The sequence below is a fragment of the Cricetulus griseus genome, assembly GCF_003668045.3.
Source record: "Cricetulus griseus strain 17A/GY chromosome 1 unlocalized genomic scaffold, alternate assembly CriGri-PICRH-1.0 chr1_0, whole genome shotgun sequence".
NCBI classification, from domain to species: domain Eukaryota; kingdom Metazoa; phylum Chordata; class Mammalia; order Rodentia; family Cricetidae; genus Cricetulus; species Cricetulus griseus.
In genome coordinates, this window is record NW_023276806.1 from 191,755,922 (window position 1) to 191,761,921 (window position 6,000).

A 6,000-nucleotide genomic window follows, 5' to 3' on the forward strand; every position below is an offset into this window, starting at 1 on the left:
CACTGTTGGAAAGGAAGGAAAAACAAGACCAGTGTATGGACAAACTACACATTCAATAAGAAAGAACAGAAATCGTTATTAAGAAGTGGTGAATGACCAGTGAATTAGACATCCACTTAAAGACAAGATAGCTTTCAACATCATTGATTATCTGTTTGCCATCGGAAGAACAGATGCATGATTCTGAAGGCAACACTAATAAACATGTTTCTCAAGTTTCATTCATAGTATTTCCTCATCCCCAAATTCTTCTCTCACTCAACCCAATGTGATTATTGTCACACTAACTTGAGTAGTTAGAGGATTTCTCACCCAGTTTTGACAGCATATAAAGCCATAGAGAATGATCCCCAATTTATGCTGTAAAAGAAACATTTTCTTGTCTCTACTGGGTTTTTGTGCTGGAGTTTTATGTCAACTTGACACAACTGTCTTCTGAGAGGACAGAACCTCAATAAAAAAAATGCCTCCCTAATATCAAGCTGTAGGCAGGCCTACAGAGCATTTTCTTAATTAGTGAGTGATTGATGGAGGAGGGCCCAGACTATTGTGGATGGTTCATCCCCTGGGCTAGTGGTCCTGAGTTCTATAAGAAAGCAGACTAAGCAAAACATAGGGAACAAGGCAGTAAGCCACATCCGTTAGCCTCCACATTCCTGCCTTGAGTTCCTGTCCTGGCTTCCTTTGATGATGAACAGTGAAATGGAAGCATAAGCCAACTTGCCTTTTGGTCATAGTAGAGGCAAATTTTCACTCAAAAGCCAAATAACTATCTTTATGAGTTTGGAGGCAGGTAGGTGCACATGTGTGTTGTAAGCTTTTCCTATCTGTAATTCATTCTGTTAGCATCACATATACCTACTTCTTCTAGAATAGTGATTCTCAATCTGTGGTCACAGCCCTTTCAGTCTAATGACCCTTTTACAGGGGTCACCTAAGACCATCTGCATATCATTTATTTATATTACAATTCATAAAAGTAGCAACATTACAGTTGTGAAGTTGTAAGAAAAATAATTTTATAGTGGGGTCACCATGACTTGAGGAGCCGTAATAAGGGTTGAAGCATTAGGACGGTAGAAGAACCACTGATCTAGAATGCTTATACATTATGTATGCTCCTTAACATTCAAAGGCCTAAACTTGTTGGGAGGAAATTAAATTTTTGGAAAATTACAGGTAAACAGTTCTATCATAGGCTGAGTACCATTTTGTCATCTCTATTTCATTTTGCAATTTGGCATGGGTGCTATGTGTTTGTGTGCTTTTCTTGATTGTGCAGATGTCTATGCACATGTGTGCATGTGTGTGTTGAGGTCTTCCTCACTTGTTTCCACTTTTTCAAACCCTGAGATGGGGAATTATTAACTGTGCTAGGCATCAGCCCAGTGCTTTGGAAATTCACCTTTATCTGACCCTCACTGCTGGGTTGCAGGCACACAGTGTGTCAGACTTCTCTAGTGGCTTCTATAGAGCTGGATTGCAGACACACTGTGTGCCATGCTTCTTGGATGGCTTCTGTAGATTTGAACTCAGTTCTTTATGATTGCACAATGAACACTTTATTGACTGAGCCATCCCCACCAATATTTTATACCCTTTGCTAAAATAGGTTCTGTTTATACAGATAATAAATACTATGTCTATATCTGAGTACATTTCTGAGCTTTGAATGGGGCTTACAAAAATGTAATAAATGGATTGTGGATCAAGAGACTTTTAAAATAGAACTCCCATATGAGTAGCAACAGAGTATTTGCTATAAGAACTGACACTATGTGTAAGCAAATCCTTATGACAGTCTTTCAGGAGTGGCCTGTGTAACATGTTTAGGCATAGCGCCACTATGTTCCCCAGGATTTGCTGGTGACAGTGTTTCTAAACAATATAGAAAACAATGGTGCCAGTACCTTAACCTCCACCAGTGCCTTCTGTGTCATTGTTTTAATTACTTCTTATCTTTGTTCATCCTGATCCTTCTTTACAAAATGACAATAATACATTGATCTCAGAGGCTTGAGAGATGACTCAGCAGTTAATAACACTCGTTGCTCTTTCAGAAGTGTTGGACTGAGCTTCCAGCACCAACAACAGGTAGCTCACAACAGCCTGTGACTCTAGTTCTCAGAACATCCAATGCCTTCTGGCACACACACACACACACACACACACAGAGAGAGAGAGAGAGAGAGAGAGAGAGAGAGAGAGAGAGAGAGAGAGACTTTAATATGCCCAAGCCTACACAAAAATTAGGTTAATAAATAAATCTTTTACAAAATCATTTAAAATAAAGGAAAATTATTTGACAATTTGGCACTTAACTTAGATACTACTATGTTCACAGTTATATCTTAATACTTTAGGGGTCTACATTTTCAATATATTCAGTTATTTCTCATGATTTAATATCTCTTTCTATATGTTGATGTTTATGTCTAATAAACCTCTTAGGTTGTCTTGCATGAACTATAAAAGATTAAAATAGAATAACAAGTATGCATAGACAGCTCCTGGTTTATTGTGCCTTGACATTCTTTCCATTTTAAGATGGTGTGAGAGTGGTATACACTCAATAAAAACCTTAGATTTTTGGGTGTTACCTCCCTTTGCATCAGTAGAATGTGGTCAGATACTTTCTTATGATGCCAGGGTTGGCAGAGCCTGATTCCCTCTAACTGTGCAATCATGATGCTAAATGATTGTCACTTTACAGCAAACACTGTGTTGCTTAGTTGTGATGTTCAAGTAGAGAAGATGTATTAAATGTATTATTATTATTATTATTATTATTATTATTATTATTATTTGTTTTAGCAACAGGGTTTCTCTGTGTAGCTTTGGAGGCTGTCCTGGAACTTGCTCTGTAGACCAGGCTGGTCTTGAACTCACAGAGATCTGCCTGCCTCTGCCTCCCAAGTGCTGAAATTAAAGGCTTGTGCCACCAACACCCAGCTTAAATGTATTTTTGACTTACAGTACTTTCAGCTTGCAATGTTGATCAAAACATAATCCTATTGGAAAACAAGGAGCAGCTGTATGTGATTTTAAAATTGAAGTGCTGACTAGTATTCCTTCCCACCAACAAGGACAAAATCAGTTCAGACACACAAATATCAGACAGAGACATGATCAAAGTACATAAACTATCACTGTAAAATCAGAGCTGGAGAATGTGACTTGCTGTGTGGTCAGCCATTACCTGTAGTTATTTTTCAGCTCTGCACTACAGTTTCCTGACATCTCCGACACCAGCTGTATGAGAGGTGAGACACCTCAGTGTTTAAGAACATGTGCTGCTCTTACAGAGGACCCAGATCTGGTTCCCAGAACCCACATGGCAGCTAAAACAGTCTTTAATTCCAATTCCAGTAGATCCAATGTCCTCTTCTGGCATCCTTGGGCAATGCATGCACACATTGCATGCACATACAAATAAGCAGAATATAATATACATGAAATAAATCATTGTTTAAGTTAGACAGAATCTTTGTATCTTAAAGGCACAGTGCTCTTGGGGAAAAGAGATAGCTTCCAAGCAAGCACACTGTCTTCAAATCCCTAAAACACCATAGCACAGACATAAACGGAAGACCCTTCATGCAGGTGTAATTTACATAGTATTTACTCTTTGAAATTCTATTGCAGTAACTTTTGCATTTATTAAAATAGAGCTGACCCAGTTGGCGGAGCTGTGAGAGGTGTGGGTGAGCCAGAACTGAAGTCGTGAGCATGGGAGACCTGTCCCCACTACTCATCTGTCATGTGGCAGCACGGACAGGGGAGAGATGCACCCCCAACTCCCAAACCCCTACCGTGCCCATAAATTCCTGAGGCAGTTGGGGGAACTGGTCCTGAGGTCTTAAGAGTAGGAAGGCTGTCCCTGCCCCTCATCAGCTGCAGGACGGAGAGCGGCCCCTATGCCATGCCTGGGCAATGCAGTAGAGCTGGCCCTGAAGTTGTAGGTGTGGGAGAACAGACCCCAAGGATACGAAAGCACAAGAGCTGACTCCATCACTTGCTCATTGTTGCAATGAGTGAACTAGCCAGAGTAAGGCTGGAGAGCTCACCCAGGTGGGGAAGACAGGAGAGGGCTGGTGAGCTGCCAACCCTACAGCCTGGACCAGGACCAGGGTTAAGTGTTGGCCAGTCCCAACATCCACCCCATCTGTGATCTGCTGGAGCATGGGGGAAGAGGGATGGGGTGGGTCCTATGGACCCAGGGCTGCATGATCTCCATGACACAGAGCAGCAATGGAATGACCAGGATGAGTTCCAGTGAGGGCCCAGTGTCAATGGTACAGCAGAGACCAGGGGCCTGGAACCAGGACAACGATTCTTTGGGATGAATGCCTGCATGAAAAAGAATCTATGGACAAAGGGTTTATTGTGTGAGTCTCTGTATCACACTGCAGCTTCCATGATGAGAGTCTCCCTTTCTCCTCCTCCTTTTCCCCTTCTTCTCTTAAATTTTATTTTGTTTTATTTTGCGAGGGGAGGGAGATGAGTGAGATCAGGAACCATGATGTGGAGATATGTCTTGAAAGACACAAAGAATAAATAAAAAGAAAGTTAAAAGTGCGATCATTACAAAGTTCTACTTGTTATCTTCATTGTACAGGTGAATAATGGGAAGCCTACAAAATGTATGTCATTGATCCATGGTCACACTGACAGTAATGGGCTGTGTTGGGCATTTTCTCTTTAGGGTAACAGGTCTTAAAAAATGTGTGTATGCATGCATGCACGTGCATGTGTATCCCTGTTTTTCTGTGACTTTGTCTCTCTGTCTCTGTCTCTCTCTGTCTCTCTGTCTCTCTCTGTCTCTCTCTGTCTCTCTCTCTCTCTCTCTCTCTCTCTCTCTCTCTCTGTGTGTGTGTGTGTGTGTGTGTGTGTGTGTGTGTGTGTGTGTGTGTGTGTGTAAAAGAGAAGTTATTGGGTTGGCTTATTTGCCAGTGACAATGATTATCTTGGTTGTCTAGACATACTAGAGAAGAATAGAACCCAGTAGCTGATTTGTGCAAGAGGCTGTATATCTCAGCACCTTCCAACTGGTACTTCAAGCCTGGACCTTTCCAGAATGTGGCTGGTACTGAGTTCATGGTGGAAGAAGACAATCATTGCAACAGGAATGGAGGCACTCTGGGAAATAAGTGAAAGCAGATGTACACATACTGCTTTCTGTGGGACCTTTGTATCTGGGATTAGGGTTTGAAATGTGCCACCTTCATGAAGGGTGGATCTACCCAAGGCAGTGATTTCTTTATGGGAACAACATTCAGCAATGTATTTCCCAGGCCACCTCTAAGTACAGCCAAGTTGACAGTCAAATGATTAGAGAGAGTATCTAAGCTGAGAATGAGCCTCACAAGCCCATAATTAGATCCTACCACTTTCTATACCCTGCAGTGTCTTCTGTCTGCAACCTGTTGAGTTTAACACATAAAGTAATGCAGAAGTGTCCCTCACGGAAGGAGACTGACTCTCACCCTTGTGAGCCACTTTTCTTAACAGAGAGTGTTGCTTCTTTGTGTGTATCCCTGTGACTAGTGTAGTAAGGTTAGCTTCTGCCCTCTTCCTCCAAACTCAGAATTCTGAAATGAGTCTGGGTGGTGCAGTGATTAAATTAATTGAAACACTCACTATGCTTGTTAGCTGATGTCTCATCACAATTATAATTCCCAAGTCAAATTTTTCCTGTCATTCTATTGAATAAAGCTCATTAGAGGTCCTAATAAACACAAATGACAATAGAAACTTCTAGGAATATGCTTGTAAGCATAAAAGTTTCCAGACTTTGCATAATATGGACATTGTCCATTAGTAACTTTTAAGGGAGAATTAAATTACAAATATTTAATCTTCTTGCTCTTATAATTTAAGACCCTAAGAAATTTAACCCCATAAACTTCCTTTATTCTCCAATTCTTTATTCTGCTTAGTTTCAGTCTTTGGAGGTTTCCCAACATATGGAAGGGTTGAGGTCCTTCATAGCAGCAGCCT